The sequence below is a fragment of the Molossus molossus genome, unplaced genomic scaffold, assembly GCF_014108415.1.
Source record: "Molossus molossus isolate mMolMol1 unplaced genomic scaffold, mMolMol1.p scaffold_m16_p_15, whole genome shotgun sequence".
NCBI lineage: Eukaryota > Metazoa > Chordata > Mammalia > Chiroptera > Molossidae > Molossus > Molossus molossus.
The window spans coordinates 33,274,606-33,291,840 of NW_023425350.1; positions in this window are offsets into that span (position 1 = coordinate 33,274,606).

Sequence of the window (17,235 nt, forward strand, 5' to 3'; positions counted from 1 at the left end):
AATTCTGTCACTTGGACACTAGGCATCAGCTAGACTCATTATCTAGAGATTTTCAACTTTTTTAAAGAATAGTTGATAGATTTTTTTTTTTTTGAGAGAGAGAGAGAAATATCAATGTGAGAGCACAACATTCATCGGCTGCCTCCTGCATGACCACTACCAGGGAATAAGCCCACAACCCAGGTATGTGCCCTTGGCTGGGAATCGAATCGGCAACCTCCTGGTACATGGGATGATGTCCAACAACTGAGCCACACCAGCCAGCGCTCAACATTTTTTAAAAAACATACCTTACAATATCAGGACTTAGCACCTGTGCAGATATCAAACAAGGTTTACTGGGGGCAAACTTACACAGAGAGAAGAAACAAAATATTCATGATCCCAGGCCCTCATCCATCCACAGAGAGGTTTGCTTATGTGGCATAGGTGAACCACACACCCAAAACGGTTTCCAACACAGATTCCCCACCCCCACCCCACCCCAGGACAAGGAGCAGGCAACATTTATGTGAGTGTGTAACGGTGGAAGTTCTCTGTGAAAGAAGTGGCCTTGTGAAAAAGGATTTCTGGAGCTCAGATATTAATAATGGTCTGTTCTTCCCTTGAGTTAATTCAGACCTGCTGAGCCAGTAGTCCTAGTAGATACCCAAACGGGGAGGAAGTCAGCTTCCAGGGCTAGCTGAATTTGTCTTAGCTCTGAAAATGCCCAGCTAAAGGCAATGTTTCCTAATGTCTTTATGTCTTGATGTAGCCATACAACTAAGATGAAGTCACTGGATTTTGAGCAGAAGTGTTATTTGCCCCATGATGTCTTTAAAAGGAAGCTGCTTGGCCTCACCTTGCTTTTTATCCCTTCATACAGACTGGAATAAAGATGTGGTAGCCATGAGCCAGCTTCAACCAAGTGGATGAGGACATCATCAGGAGATAGAGGAGCAACCAGATAGAAGGGACCTGGGTACCTGTATGGCCGATAGAACAGAGCTGCCTACTGCTCTGAACCTGTAAGTCCAGACTTACAGAAAAGTGAAATAAACCTATCTTATCTAAGCTTCCACTATTTGGTCTTTGTTAAAGCATCCAAATCAATATTATAACTGATACAACGTATCTTCACATTACTGAAATAAAAGGTTCACAAAACAATATCTATTTTCACATCATGAGATACACTGTGATATTTTCTACTCTAGTCTGTTTCATTTTTTTAAATGCTGATTCCAATCTATTAAATCTCATAACTCATTAATGGGTGGCAATTTTCAGTGTCAAAACCACAAAATTGAACTCTGTGAAATTACTAGTTTTATAGATCAGAAACGCTCAAATATTGAATCAAATAGATGTCTATGAATCAAATAGTTATTGCCTGTTCAAGTTTATAGTCTCAAATGAGCAATAAAGTGATTTTGATCCAATCACTTCTCAAGCGATTCTGCAATTTCAAGGCATGGACTTGTATATGTTGTACATGTGCACGCACACACACATACACAGGGAATGAGGTCTTCAGTATAAGAGAGTTCATTTTCCTGGCACCTCTATTTACAAGGTTGCTTTGTGAAGCAAGTGATCAAAACATTAGAATGTTTACTTTATTAGTTTCTACAGCAAATATCCTACCTTTTACACTGGCAATGTCTAACTACATAATCTTTTTTGGTCAACTCTTTTTTTTTTTTGGTTAGTTTCTCATGCATTGTTAGATATATACTTGACAGTGCATTGCAAATATAATTGAAACTAATTGTAAAGTGGCAAGTCTTACAGAAGATACAGAACTTTATCAAATGAAAGAAAGTGAAAAAGAACTACTCAAACCACATGCAAAGCCACTGTCAGAGTTAGAGCAAGTAACAGATAAAATCCACAAAGTTGATAACAGAGAATATATAAGAGAAGCCCTTGGAATACTACTAAGGAATAAAAAAAAAAAAGAGCTACAGATATACACAGCAACATGGATGAATCTCAAATTATGTTCAGTGAAAAGAGCCTGGCACACACACACAAAAATTATATACTATATAAATTCATTTATTTGCAATTCTAGAAGAGTAAACAAATAATCTAAGGTGCTAAAAATTAGATCAGTGATTGTTTGGGAAGGGATTGCTGACTGGGCAGGTGCATGAAGGAGCTTTCTGGGGTGATGAAAATATTCTGTGTTGATATGAATTCTTAAAACTAATTGAATGGTACACTTAAGATTTGAGCATTTCATTATATATTAATTATATCTCAATTAAAAATTTATTTATATTTTTTGCATATTGAGAGAGAGAGAGACAGAGAGGAAGAGAGAGAGAGAAGTACTTGGGGACAATTGGTAAAGCCTCATATATATTTTTGTAAAAGATAACCCTTTTTATTTTATCCTCACCTGTGGACTTTTTTTTTGCATTTATCTTCAGATAGAGCAGGAGGGAGAAAGGGAAGAAGAGAGAGAGAGAAACATCGATGTGAGAGAGACATATTGACTGGCTGCCACCCACCCGGCCCTAGGGGCCGGGGACAAATTGCAACTGAGGTACATACCTTTAGCAGGAACTGAACCCAGGTCTCTCTGGTCCATGGGCCGATGCTTTAACCGCTGAGCCAAACTGGCCAGGGCAAAGATGACCCTTTTTATGGTCATACTGCAAAAGTCAAATAGGAATTGGTCTAAGTTATATCATACTATCAAACAATTTTGTCAGAAAAATTATACATCCTCTCCAATAAAAAACACTTAGTTTATTCTTTAAGAATTATAAGAGCTGTAATTATAAAGCACATTTTGTGAAATATAAATTAAAATACTCTTATACTCTTATAATTTTTATTTCTCTTTTTTTTTTTTGTACAGACAGAGTGGGAGGGAGAGGAAGAGAGAGAGGGAAACATCGATGTGAAAGGGACACATCGAGTGGCTGCCACCCGCACGACCAACCAGGGCCGGGGACAAACTGCAACCGAGGTACATGCCCTTAGCGGGAACCGAACCCGGGTCTCTCTGGACCGCAGGCCGACGCTCTAACCGCTGAGCCAAACTGGCCAGGGCTATTTCTCTTTTTAAAGATTTTCAACCAAATTTTGGTTCTCATATTAAGTGGACTCACTTTAAAATCAATTAATTCAACAAATATTTATTGAGAGCTTACCATGTGTCCAACATGGTTCTAAGTGCTTGAGATATACATCAGTAAACAAATAGAGGGAGGATCCCTGCCCCTGTGGAATATATATTATCATAGAGAAATAAGCAACACACAATCAATGAATAAAGTAAGAAAACAGATAAAATGAGGGAGAACAGCTAGAGCAAAAGCCCTGAGATGGGAGCATGCTTGATATGTTCAAGAGACAGCAACGAGGCCAGTGTGGCTGGGCAGAGAGAGCTGTAAGGGGTGAACAAGAAAGAGACCTGAGGAGGACAAGGGGCAGAATCATATGAGGGATTGAGGAATCAGGCATGGGTTCATCATACTTCTTATCCAATTACTCTTAGTAGGGGGTCATGTGTGTGTGTGTGTGTGTGTGTGTGTGTGTGTGTGTGTGTGTGTGTGTAAATATCTTTCACTCCACTTTAGAATTATTTACCTGATTGTCCTGTAGTCACCTCAAGCAAAATGTCCAAAACAGCTCTCTACCACTCAGAAGCACCTCTCCTCCTACATTTTTTGTCTCCCTTAAGAGCATAAACCTTTGCCCAATTAATCAAGCTAGAAACCCTAGTTATTTTTTTTCTTCCTTCTCTTCATGCCCGAAAGTCTACCAGTTCTACATCTGAAGGCTCTTGAAGTCACTTCATCCCATTTTCTCCATCTCCACTGCCTCAACCACCATCATTTCCTGCCTGGCCTCTTGCAACAATCTCCTTCCTGCCCTCTACTTTCAGTCTGTCCCCTCTCAGCTCCCAGATCAAACTATCCAAAAGCAAAGTCTGATTTCATAATTCCCTGGCTTAAAATATTTTGGTGGTACCTCCACTGGCCACAGGATAAAACCCTTGCTCATTAGGGAGCTCACAGACCCTCCTCCATCAGATTTCTGCCCCACTTTCTGGGTTTCACTTCCATTGCCCTTAGCTTTGGCCACCCCAGACATCGCACCATCACCAGGACACAACTTGCATTTTCATGCCTTTGTAGCTGCTATTTCTAAATCTTGAAATGCTTTCCCTTACTCTGTGATCACCTGTGCATTCTTTAAGAACAGGCTCAAGGAGGCTCTACTGCAACTTCCCCTTAACTTTCCCAGTCAGTTGGACTCTTCTCTCTCTGTTCCCAGCACATTCACATACACCTCTGACCTTGCCTTTATAATTATGAATGTAACCTCATTTCACCCCTGTAGGCCCCCATTTTCTAGCACAGGCCTCCAGGCTCTTGCTACCTCCCTGCATGTTCCTACCACATCACGACCACTCTTTCAGTTCTCCCCAGGAGCTCTAACACAGTCACAGTCACAGTCCATCACAGCCAATGCCACTGAGGGTCTGTGTTTTGTTTTCTGCTATAATAAGTACAGTCCACCCATAAGTATGGCAATGTATGTGTGGTGTGGCAGAACAGGGACTTGAACCAATCCCCAAGTCCTGAGTTCTATATGCTATCCCCCTCCCCACACAGATGTAGCTTTATATTTACGTATATATTTATGATTATTTAAAGTTCAAAAAAACCCCTGAACTATATAGACTATATAAATATGTATAAATATATACTTATGTATCCTAGAGTTATTTATATTTGCACATACCTACAATATATAAAAGGAAAGTTTCATTTTTAGAAAGTTGTTTCTGCATGACAAGATTTCCACCAACAGGTATTTATAGATCTGGATATCATTGTACACATATGTAACTATGTCTATTGCTATATGTATCTACTATAACTAATTTTAGAATCTCAGTACTTACTACTAATCAGGGACTAATCTACCTATATACATAAGTGTAATTATAGAGTTTCAGTAGGTACAGATAATCTAAAAATTGGCAGTCTTGCTATCTCTAGTCACCCATTCCCTAAAGAAAAGTCACTTCTCAGACAAATGGTGTTGTCTAATAACAGAGTGTCATTGTCTCAGCAGATTCGTGTCCCCTGTTCAGCTCCTCTATTTGAATTAGTGACATCCATGCATCAGTGAGGAGGCCCCTTGCTTGTTTTCCCTGGGGTCCTAGGAGATGATGAGAGGCTGTGCTGAGTGCTGGGCCAGTTCCCTTCAGTCCTTAGGTCCAGGGAGGGGGAGGTGGGGGGGTCAGCAGCCTAAGGCTCCTCCTCACACCTCCATTGCTGCTGTAGTCAGAGAGCTTCCAGGCTTCCTTTTGTGATCAGCAGGTCCTGGAAAGGCTGAAGCAGATGGCTAATTACCATAATGCGCAGAGCTTTTGAGGGTCCTGGGTGCAAACCCAGCCGTGACCAAGCCAAGAGCAGCTGCACCTAATGTAGCATGTGGAGCCAACATTAGGCCTTACCCACAAACCCATTCTGACCTCTCTAATGGGAAGCTGATGGCATGGTTCAGAACAGATGGCCAAGTGAAACAGGAGGGAAAAGCCCTCCTGACCAGCTGCAGTGTCCCTTTTCCAGCCTCCTAGCCTAACAGGTCAGAGCTGACATGAAGCTCATTATTCCCATTGTGTCTTTCTCTCATGGTGGTTATTCTCCAGGCATGCACAAATCTTTATAGTTCCATTCTTAGCAGTGCTAACTATTGTGAAATTTGGTTTCTAAACCAAATGATGCTTGCAGGAGTTGGGATTTGTCAGACAGACCCTTCCTGTTTTCTACCTTTTTTATTTTTATCCTCACCCGAGGACATTTTTCTGCTTTTGTTCAGATAGAGTGGGAGGGAGAGAGAGGAAGAGAGAAAGAAAGAAACATTGACATGAAAGGGACACATCGAGCGATTGTCACCCACACGACCCAACCAGGGCTAGGGACAAACTGCAACCAAGGTGCATGCCCTTAGTGGAAACTGAATCCAGGTCTCTCTGGACCACAGGCTGATGCTCTAACCGCTGAGCCAAACTGGCCAGGGCAAGTTTTCTACCTTTGACAAGCATCTCCCCACAGGTAAACATCCGGATGCCCCACTAACTAATTTAGCTCCCCCTGGTCACTAGAACCCAGCCTGAACTGGGAGAAATGTAAGAAGCTCTTGCCCAAACTCAGGATTTAATATCAAATCATACTAGATACTTATCTGGTATCGATTTTGGATATTTAGAGCTGAAGAAGAGATATATTATTGTAGCAGAGTGAAATAAAAATGTTAAAATCAGGATTCTCCTTCAAGATGGAATTGAATTTTTGACTAGGAAAACCCCTTAACATTAGTGTGGGGTGGTGACTGGGTAAAATGACAAAGGAGGTCCATAAAGATTTAAAGTTGTAAATTAAGTTAACAAACTGTTAAATTAAATGTGTTCCACTCTCCTAATCTGATGAATATTCCTTCTTAATAACCTGGAAGGCCAGGCTTGAATTTGAACATTATGTACTCCTCAGAATTCGGAACCAGAACTTAGTATCCTAGGGAGAATTGGGCCCCAACCCCAGCTCCTGCTCCATGAACTCGCCCCCATCCTTAGCCTTTCTTCCTACCTAAATTCCATCTCACATAGAGGGATTTTCTGGCACACACGTGAGGACGCCCTTGCCTTCACAGCCAAGCTTGGAATATACTCCTGCCCACAGCTAACTTAGAGACCAACGGTCATAAAGCCTAAAATATTTACTGTCTCATAGAGAAGGTAGGAAGGGGGACAAACTCTGGTCAGGTATGTCTCCTTGGCCAACTGTACACCTCAGACTATAGGTCGGGGACAAGCCCCTCTAAAGCATAGTACCCAGAGCTGGGGCCCCTCTTATTTGGGCATAAGAGCAGTGCTGCTTCTGGGAAGCCTTTCATGGTGAAAAAAAAATCTCATATCCCAAGGGCATGAGAAATTAATAGTAATTTGGGTGTCAGAGATGAAAGAAGGGAGGGGACTAAGCAATGTGCCAGAGCTGTGAAGAACTTTTAGATAAAATAGTAATGACATTTTTTTTTACCACGAGTTTTGTGCACGGTTGCAATATAACCTCCTCACCACCCCCCCAGACATTCACTGAAGTCTGCTATCCACCCAAAACTTGTATGACTTGTTTTGGCCTTGTAGGACTCAGTGGTGGTGAGCAGGAGTGGTGGTGAAGAGAAGGTGAAAAGAATCAAGGAGAGAGCGGATTCCAAGACTGGGTCTATAGAGTCACAGAGGCAACATGTATGAAGTGGCCAAATGATGCCCAAACAATTCTGCAGGAGCAGGAGTTGAAAACTAAAATTAATGAGGAACTTGGCCTTGGGACTTTTCCAGAAAATTTGAGGAAGATACTGAACTTCAAACAAATTGAGGAATGAGTCCATCTCTAAATGGCCGGGTGACCCTACTTATATTATAGCATACATTTTTATATCTAGATATTAAAACGTATGTCTTTTTGAAATATATAATATGTATTTGACATATGCAAAAGTAAAATCCTTTTTAAAATATGTCATTTTTGGTGACTCATCTAATATCTGATCCTCTTTATCTAGGGATCTCCCTTGCTCTTTCCAGACCAGGCTTCTGCTACAAAATGACCTTTATATCTGCATTAGAGTCATGATTTTACCTCTTTCTGAGAATTATTGCCACTCACTTCTGAACTGGAGTAAAGGTTTTTCTTATAGGAAACCTACCCCACCCTACCCCACTACACATGTAGTCTGCAGTTCAACTGCAAATAGCCTGTGTTCAACTCATCCTATGTCCTGAGCCTCATCATCCTCGAGGATCCTTCACATTGCTGTGGGCTCCTCCTTTATTTCTGGTCTACAGAGATCTCCCTTTCTAGCTTTCAGTGTTGACTACAAAACTGATGAGTATTTTTCATGTTTGGGTTGGAGAAGAGGGACTTATACCATCAGCTCAGCTCCCCCGTCTTTGATTAGAAGTCTATTCAACTGCATTTTTTAAATGCCCAGAAATTCCATCTTAAAGAAAAAAAAATGGATAAAGCAACATGCATAAAGCAATAGCACTATTTATAGCAGTGCAAAATTAAAAACTATTCAAATGTCTAATAATGGGCAATAGATAACATAAAATTTACTCAATGGTATATTTTGCAGTCATTTTAAGTGGTAATTATGAAGGCCATTTAGCAATATAGTAAAAAGAAAACAACAACCCCAAATCGATTGTATATAATAATTATAATTATATAAAAAAAAGATATAGAAAAAGAACTAGATGGAAATACCCCAAAACTATAATTTTAGGGTTATAAAATTTTGAATGATTTTTAAGCTTGATATTCCACTTATAAAATCACTATAATAATTCAATTAATCTACTAAATTAAGGTTTAATTAATTTAGTTTTAATTAAATGAAGAAATCAAAAACCCTAATTTTAAAGAATACATGCACTGCTATGTTCATTGCAGCATCATTTACAATAAACCAAGATATGGAAGCAAACCAAATGCCCATCAATAGACAAATGGACTATCTATATATATATAAATAGATAGATATAGATATAGATAGTGGACTATCACTTGGCCATAAAAAAGAGTGAAAATCTTAAACATTTGCAACAGCATGACTGTACCTACAGGGTATTATGCTAAGTAAACAAAATCAATCAGGGAAAGAAAAGCACCATATGATTTCACTTAGATGTAGAATCTAAAGAACAGAATGAATGAACAAACCAAATGGAAACAGACTCAAAGATACAGAGCACAGAGTTGGGGGACAGGGTTAAAAAGGTGAAGGAATTAAAAAGTAAAAATTGGTGGTTACAAAACAGTCACAGGGATGCAAAGTACTGTATAGAGAATATAGTCAATAATGTAATAAGTTGTATGATGTCAGGTGGGTACTGGAAATATCAGGGGGAACACTTTTTTTGTGTTTTTGTTGTTCTTGTTAATCCTCACCCAAGGATATTTTTACATTGATTTTTTTAGATAGAGTGGAAGAGATGGAAGGAAAGAGAGAGAGAGAAACTTTGAGACATATCAATTGGTTGCTTTGCACACAACCCAGACTGGGGTCAGGGATCAAATCTGCAACCCTTCAGTCCATGGGCTGATGCTCTAACCACTGAGCAAATTGGCCAGGTTTAGGGGAACACTTTTTAAAGTATATGACTGTCACCAGGCTGGTGTGGCACAGTGTTTGAGCATTGACCCACACATCAAGAGGTTGCCAGTTTGATAACCTGGTCACGGCAATGCCCAATTTGTAGGCCTGATCCCCAGTGGGGGGCATGTAGGAGGTGGCCAATCAATGTTCCCTCTCATTGATGTTTCTATCTCTTTCTCCCTCTCCATTCCTCTCTCTCTAAAATCAATTTTAAAAAAGTTATTGGAAAAAAAAGAATAAAGTGCCCTGGCCAGTTTGGCTCAGCGTTTAGAGCATCGGCCTACGGTCCTGAGAGACCTGGGTTCGGTTCCCGCTAAGGGCACATACCTCGGTTGCAGTTTGTCCCCGGCCCTGGTTGGGTTGTGCAGGTGGCAATCACTTGATGTTTCCCTTTCATGTAGATGTTTCTCTCTCTCTCTCTCTCCTTCCCACTCTATCTGAACAAAAAAATGGAAAAATGTCCTTAAGAATGAAAAAAAGAAAAATAAAGAAAGAATAAAGTATATGACTGTCTAACCACTATACTATATACTTGAAACTAATATAAAATATAAACTATAATTGAAAAACAAAATTTAAACTTAAAAATGCAATAAAATGGCAATAAATACATATCTATTAATTAAAAAAAACAAAAAATCTACTACAATAGTATAATTAAGTTGATTAACTAAAATTTAATTACTTTAGTTTTTACAACTATTAAAAGGTTTATAAAGAGAATCAACTTTAGGTCTGGAATTTTAAACAAGTTTAGAAAAACAGGTTTCATATATTAATGGCTTCACTAATTTAAAATGTGTACTGCCTATATACACTTTTTTATATCATTTTAATTTTTAATGTTTTTAATAAAAACATCATTGATAAATTTGCTTCCACTAAAGCAAAGTAAAATTATAATAAATTCCAGTTTTGGTATGAATATAATATATAAAAATACAATAATAAAGTTTAAATACATCTAATTTTTAATTCTTCAATATCTTTTTAACTACTTAGTCTTCTGGGAAAAAATTAACCATTAAAATAAATACATAAGAACTAATATAGAGAGACTTCCAGTCAAGATGGCGGCGTAGGTAAACGCGGTATTGCGTCCTCCTACAACCACATCAAAGTTACAACTAAACTACAGAACAACCATCATTCAAAACCGCCTGAAATCAAGCTGAATGGAAGTCCTACAACTACGAAATTAAAGCAGCAGCCACATCCAGACTGGAAGGAGGGGCGGAGGCAGACAGGCTGGTCCCATACCCACGTGTGGCGGATAAAAATCAGGAGGACACCTCGGCTGGGAAGGTCCTCCCTGAGGACTGAGGGGTCCCAATCCCACACCAGATGCCCCACTCAGGGTTCCAGTGCCAGGAAGAGAAGTCCCCATAACTTCTAGCTGGAAAAACCAGCAGGAACTGAGGCTCACGGAAGCTGAAGCGGCTGGAGCCCCAGGTAGCTCCTTAAAGGGCCCACGCACGAACTTATCGGACTCTCTCCATCTAAGCTTGAAGGGGAGGCAGCTCGAGGGGCACCAGAGACATACAGAAAAAAACTGAGCTGTTTGGCATTGGAGCAAGGGTTGGAGAGGGGACTTTCTCTGGTACAAATGTGCTTTCAGAGGCCTTTGTTCCTTTGGTGAGCGCTTCCCTGGGGCGGTAGACAGCCAACTATCTGGGACTCCAGCAACCTGGCTCACACTGGTTGCACCACCCTGGTGATTCCCTGAAGCCCTGACCAACCCAAATTTCAGGACCACCCAAGCTGTTGCCACTTGCTTAACCATAGGATTGGCCTGTCTTGGATCCTGCTTCAGGTTTTCCTAAATCCTATCAAACAAGCAGCATCTGGTCTCGGATAGCCCCATACCTCTTGTTAAGTAATACCTAGAAACAAACACAGAGAGGCAGCCAAAATGAGGAGACAAAAAAAGAGGTCCCAAATGAAAGAACACAGCATACCCCAAGAAAAGAACTAAGCAAAATGGAGATAAGCAACCTAACAGATGCTGAGTTCAAAATACTGCTTACAAGGATGCTCAATGAACTTAGTGAGAGCCTCAAGAGCATAAAAAAGGACCAGTCAGAAATGATGGATGCACAGTAAGAAAAGAAAAAGGCATTAACTGAAATAAAGAATAATTTACACAGATTTAATAGTAGAGTACGTAAATCCAAGAAGCAAGCCATTGATTTGGAATATAAGGAAGCAAAAAATGCCCAACCAGAACAGCAAAAAGAAAAAAGAATAAAAAAAAAATGAGGACAGTGTAAGGAGCCTCTGGGACAACTTCAAGCGTGCCAACATTTGCATCTCAGGGGTGCCAGAAGGAGAAGAGAGAGAACAAGAAATTGAAAACCTATTTGAAACAATAATGGCAGAAAACTTTCCCAACCTGGTGAAGAAAGCAGACATCCAAGTCCAGGAAGCACAGAGAGTCCTAAACAAGATGAACCCTAAGAGGCCCACACCAAGACACATCATCATCAAAATGCAAAAGGTTCAAGACAAAGAGAGAATCTTAAAAGCAGCAAGAGAAAAGCAGTTAGTTACCTACTAGGGAGTTCCCATAAGGCTGTCAGCTGATTTCTCAAAAGAAACTTTGCAGGCCAGAGTGGCAAGAAATATTCAGAGTGATGAAAAGCAAGAACCTACAACCAAGATTACTCTATCCTGCAAAGCTGTCATTTAGAATCAATGGCCATATAAAGAGTTTCCCAGACAAGAAAAAGTTAAAGGAGTTCATCACCACCAAACCATTATTATATGAAATGATGAAGTGTCTTTTTGAAAAAAAAGATAAAATATATGAACAAACAAAATGGCAATGAATACATATCTATCAACAATGGAATTTACAAACAAAATGAACAGGCAGAACAGAAACATTCTCATAGATAAAGAGAACATTTTGTTGGTTGCCAGATGGGAGGGGGGTTGGGGGAATGGGTGAAAAAGGCGAAGGGATTAAGAAGTACAAATTCATTGCTAGACTGACAAACCTCAAAGGGAAAGGGGTTGGGGGGTGGGAAGAAATAAACCACAGAACTTATATGAATAACTAATGGACACAGTCAATAGTGTGGGAAAAGGCTGAGGGAGGCGGGAGTGGGGAGGAGTGGGTCAATGGGGCAAAAATGAGGAACATCTGTAATACATTCAACAATAAAGATTTAAGAAAAAAAGAACTAATAGAAAGAGGCACATGTTTTACCTTTTACGTTGGGCTCAGTACTGTTGGAACCTATCTGTTAAAAATTTTTTATCTTTGGCTCATGAGAAATTTTTTGCATTAATTTTAATTTTTAAAATGTTGCATTAAAATATAATATATTTTGATTATTGAGTTTTAGGAGCTCCCTTTATTTTGCACCAGAAGTGTGTACCTAATTTTCCTCACTCTAGTTCTGGCCCTGAATCACAAAAGCCCTGTATCTGCTCTTGTGAAAACAAAACCTTCAGAGTTGAGTTGGTGACTACAAGTAGAAAAATATATCCTTTCAATCAGACTGGGACTGGGGAAGGACATAAGTTTGGGAATGTTTGCACATTACTAAAATCTTAAGCTGTGACATGTATACTGGGATTCCAAGACCCAATGAGATAGCCAAAATGGTGAAAAAAAATAAACAAATCCCAAATGAAAAAACAAGAGACCTCTACTAAAGATGAGATAAATGAAATGCAGTTAAGCAAGTTATCAGAGGTAGAGTTGAGAGCCATGATCTTGAGGAAGCTCAACAGCATTAGTAAGGACCTCAACACCCTGAGTAAAGATATAGAAGCACTGAAAACCAACCAAGTGGAAATGAAGATGACACAGCAGGAATAAAGAACACATTGAAAGGACTGAAGAACAGAGTAGAAGAAGCTGAGGACTAGATCAGTGAATTAGAAGACAGGGTAGAAAAAAATCAACCAATCAGAAAACCAAAAGGAAAAAGCAATTAAAAACCAGGAAGACACCTTAAGTGAACTGTGGGACATCTGGAAACATAATAATATTTGCATCATAGGAGTCCCTGAAGAAGAAGAAAATGAGAAAAGATTAGAGAATCTATTTGAAAAAATTGTGACAGAAAATTTCCATAATTTGGTGAAGGAAGAAGGCATTCAAGTTCAAGAAGCACAGAGAGCCCCAAGTAAGAACAACCCAAACAGGTCCACACCAAGACACATAGTTATTAAAATGCCAAAAATTAAAGACAAAGAGAGAATCCTAAAGGCAGCAAGAGATAAGCAACAGGTTACCTACAAAGGAACCCCTGAAAGGCTATCAGCTGACTTCTCAACAGGAACACTAGAGGCCAGAAGGGAATGGCAAGGAGTAATCAAGGTCATGAAAACAAGGATCTGAATCCAAGACTACTCTATCCAGCAAGGCTATCATTCAAAATAGAAGGTCAAATAAAAAGCTTCCCAGACAAAAAAAGAAGGCTTAGGGAATACATTAGCACGAAACCAGCACTGCAGGGAATGTTAAAAGAACTGCTGTAAGTAGTAGAAGAAATAGGAAGAAAAATATAACCACACTAAACAAAAATGGCAATAAATAAGTACATATCAATAATCACCTTAAATATAAATGGATTGAATGCTCTGATCAAAAGACACAGAGTAGCTGACTGGATAAGAAAGCATAACTCATATATATTTTGTTTACAAGAGACCCATCTCACAACAAAAGACTCACACAGGTTGAAAGTGAAGGAATGAAAAAAAAATCTTCCAAGCAAATGTAAAGGGAAAAAAAAGCTGGGGTAGCAATACTCATATCTTATAAAATAGATTTCAAAATGAAAGCCATAGCTAGAAACAAAGGTCACTATGTAATATTGAAAGGATCTATCCAACAGGAAGATATAACCTTGGTAAACATATATACATTCAATACAGGAGCACCAAAATATATTAAAAATCTTCTGGAGGACTTCAAAGGAGAAATCAACAGCAATACAATCATAGCAGGGAACTTCAACACCCCGCTGACATCACTGGATAGATCCTCTAGACAAAAAAATTAACAAGAAAACACAGACTCTAAATGAAGCACTAGACCAAATGTATTTAATAGATATCTACAGAGTATTACATCCCAGAACTGCAGAATTCACATTCATCTCAAGTGCACATGGGACATTCTCAAAGATAGACCACATGTTAGGAAACAAACTAAGTCTCTACAAGTTCAAGAAGATTGAAATATATCAACTTCCCAGATCACAATTGCATGAAACTAGAAATCAATTTCAACAAGAACATGCAAAGACATTAGAATACATGGAGGCTAAATAGCATGTTATTAAACAGTGAGTGGGTTGCCGAGAAGATCAAGGAATAAATTACAAACTTCCTGGAAACCAATGAAAATGTACACACAACAACACAAAATCTATGAGATGCAGCAAAAGTAGTTCTGAGAGGCAAGTTCATAGCACTACAGGCCTACCTCAAGAAACAAGAAAAATCTCTAATAGACTAACCTCACAACTTAAAAAACTAGAAAGCAAAAAAAGGAAAACCCCAGAGCAAGTAGAAGGAAGGAAATAGTAAAGATCAGAGCAGGAATAAATGACATAGAGGCTAAAATACAATTCAAAGGATCAATGAAACGAAGAGTTGGTTTTTCAAAAAGAGAAACAAGATTGATGGACCCTTAGCTAGACTCACCAAGAAACAAAGAGAGAGAACCCAAATAAACAAAATCAGAAATGAAAGGGGAGAAGTAACAACTGACACAACAGAAAGACAAAGGATCATTAACAAATACTATGAACAATTATATGGCAACATTCGACAACCTAAGCAAAATGAACAAATCTCTAAAAACACATAGTCTCCCAAAACTGGACCAGGAAGAGATAGAAAACTTGAACAGACCAATAGCAACTAAGAAAATTGAAGATGTAATCAAGACTCTCCCAGCAAACAAAAGTCCAGGCCTGGATGGCTTCACAGGGAAGTTTTACTGAACATTCAAAGAAAAACTAACACCCATTCTCCTCAAACTATTTCAAAAACTTCAAGAAGAAAGACTTCCATGTGGGGTTGGAGGGTTGGTTGAAAGATGGACACTTTGTAACCTTGTGTTAAGCACTCTCACCTGACCCAGGGGGAAACCTGGCCTGCCCTTATGTATTGGGTGCTTCATTCGCATGTGAATAAGCATCTATGATCTTTTGGCATTAAGAAATTTTTTTTTTTTTGGTATGTGCCTTTAGTGGGAACTGAACCCGGGACTCTCTGGTCCACAGACTGACACTCCAACTGCTGAGAAAAACTGGTCAGGGCTAAGAAAATAGTTTTAACTTGGGAGTACCAATCTGCAAATAAAAGGGACTGCATACAGAGATCTGAAACATTTGCTCTCTTGCAAAGCTCTCTCTCACTCCAACCAGCATGTGGTTGTAAAATCATTGCATTGCATTGATCCCGGCAGACCGAGAGATGGCACTTCCAAATTCTTTTCATGAGGCCAGTATAAGTCTAATTCCAAAACCAGAAAAAGACGCTACAAAGAAAGAAAACTACAGGCCAATATCCCTGATGAACATAGATGCCAAAATCCTTAACAAAATACAAGCAAATCGGATCCAGCAATACATCAAAAAAATTATTCACTATGACCAAGAGGGATTCATCCTAGGGTTGCAAGGCTGGTACAATATTTGCAAATCAATAAATGTGATACACCACATATACAAAATGAAAGATAAAAACTACATGATCATATCAATAGATGCTGAATATGCATTTGACAAAATCCAGCACCCATTTCTGATAAAAATGCTCAGTAATGTGGGAATAGAGGATCATATCTCGACATAATAAAGGCCATATATGAAAGACCTACAGCCAACATCATACTGGGAAAAAACTAAAAGCACTTCCCTTAAGAACAGGAATAAGACAGGGATGCCCACTTTTGCCACTCTTATTTAACATAGTACTGGAAGTCTTAGCCACAGCAATCAGACATGAAAAAAAATAAAAGGGATCCAAATCAGAAAGGAAGAAGTAAGACTGTTATTATTTGCAGATGACATAATATTATACATAGAAAACCCTAAAGACTCCATCAGAAATCTACTAGACTTAATAAATGAATTTGGCAGTGTAGCAGGATACAAAATTAACATCAAGAAATCGACAGCATTCTTATACACCAATGATGAGCTCACAGAAAAAGAAATAAAAAAACCAATGCCATTTAACATCGTGGCAAAAAAATTAAGATACATAGGAATAAACTTAACCAAAGAAGTAAAGGATCTATTTGCAGAAAAGTATAGGACATTGAAACAAGAAATAGAGGAAGATATAAAAAAGTGGAAGCACATACCTTATTCATGGATTGGAAGAATTAACATCATTAAAATGTCCATATTACCCAAAACAATCTATAGATTCAATGCAATCCCCATCAAAATACCAATGACATATTTCACAGATCTAGAACAAATACTTCAAAAAGTTCATATGGAACCAAAAAAGACTCTGAATAGCCACAGCAATCTTGAAAAAGAAGGACAAAGTAGGTGGGATCACAATACCAGATATCAGGTTATACTACAAAGCTACTGTAATCAAAACAGCCTGGTACTGGCACAAGAACAGGCAAATAGACCAGTAGAACAAGACAGAGAACCTGAAAATTGACCCAAGACATTATGCTCAATTAATATTTGAGAAAGTTGGCAAGAGCATACAATGGAGTAAAGACAGCCTCTTTAATAAATGGTGTTGGGATAATTGGACAGCTAAATGCAAAAAAAATTAAACTAGACCATCAACTTACACCATACACAAAAATAAACTCAAAATGGATAAAAGACTTAAATGTGACTTGTGAATCCATAAAAATCCTAGAAGAAAATGTAGACAACAGAATTTTGGACATCATATGCAGCAGAATTTTCACTGATACATCACCTAAGGCAACAGAAACAAAGGAAAAAATGAACACATGGGACTACATCAAACTTATAAGCTTCTTCACAGCAAAAGAAACAACCATCAAAGTGGAAAGGGAACCCACCAAATGGGAGAGCATAATTGCCACTG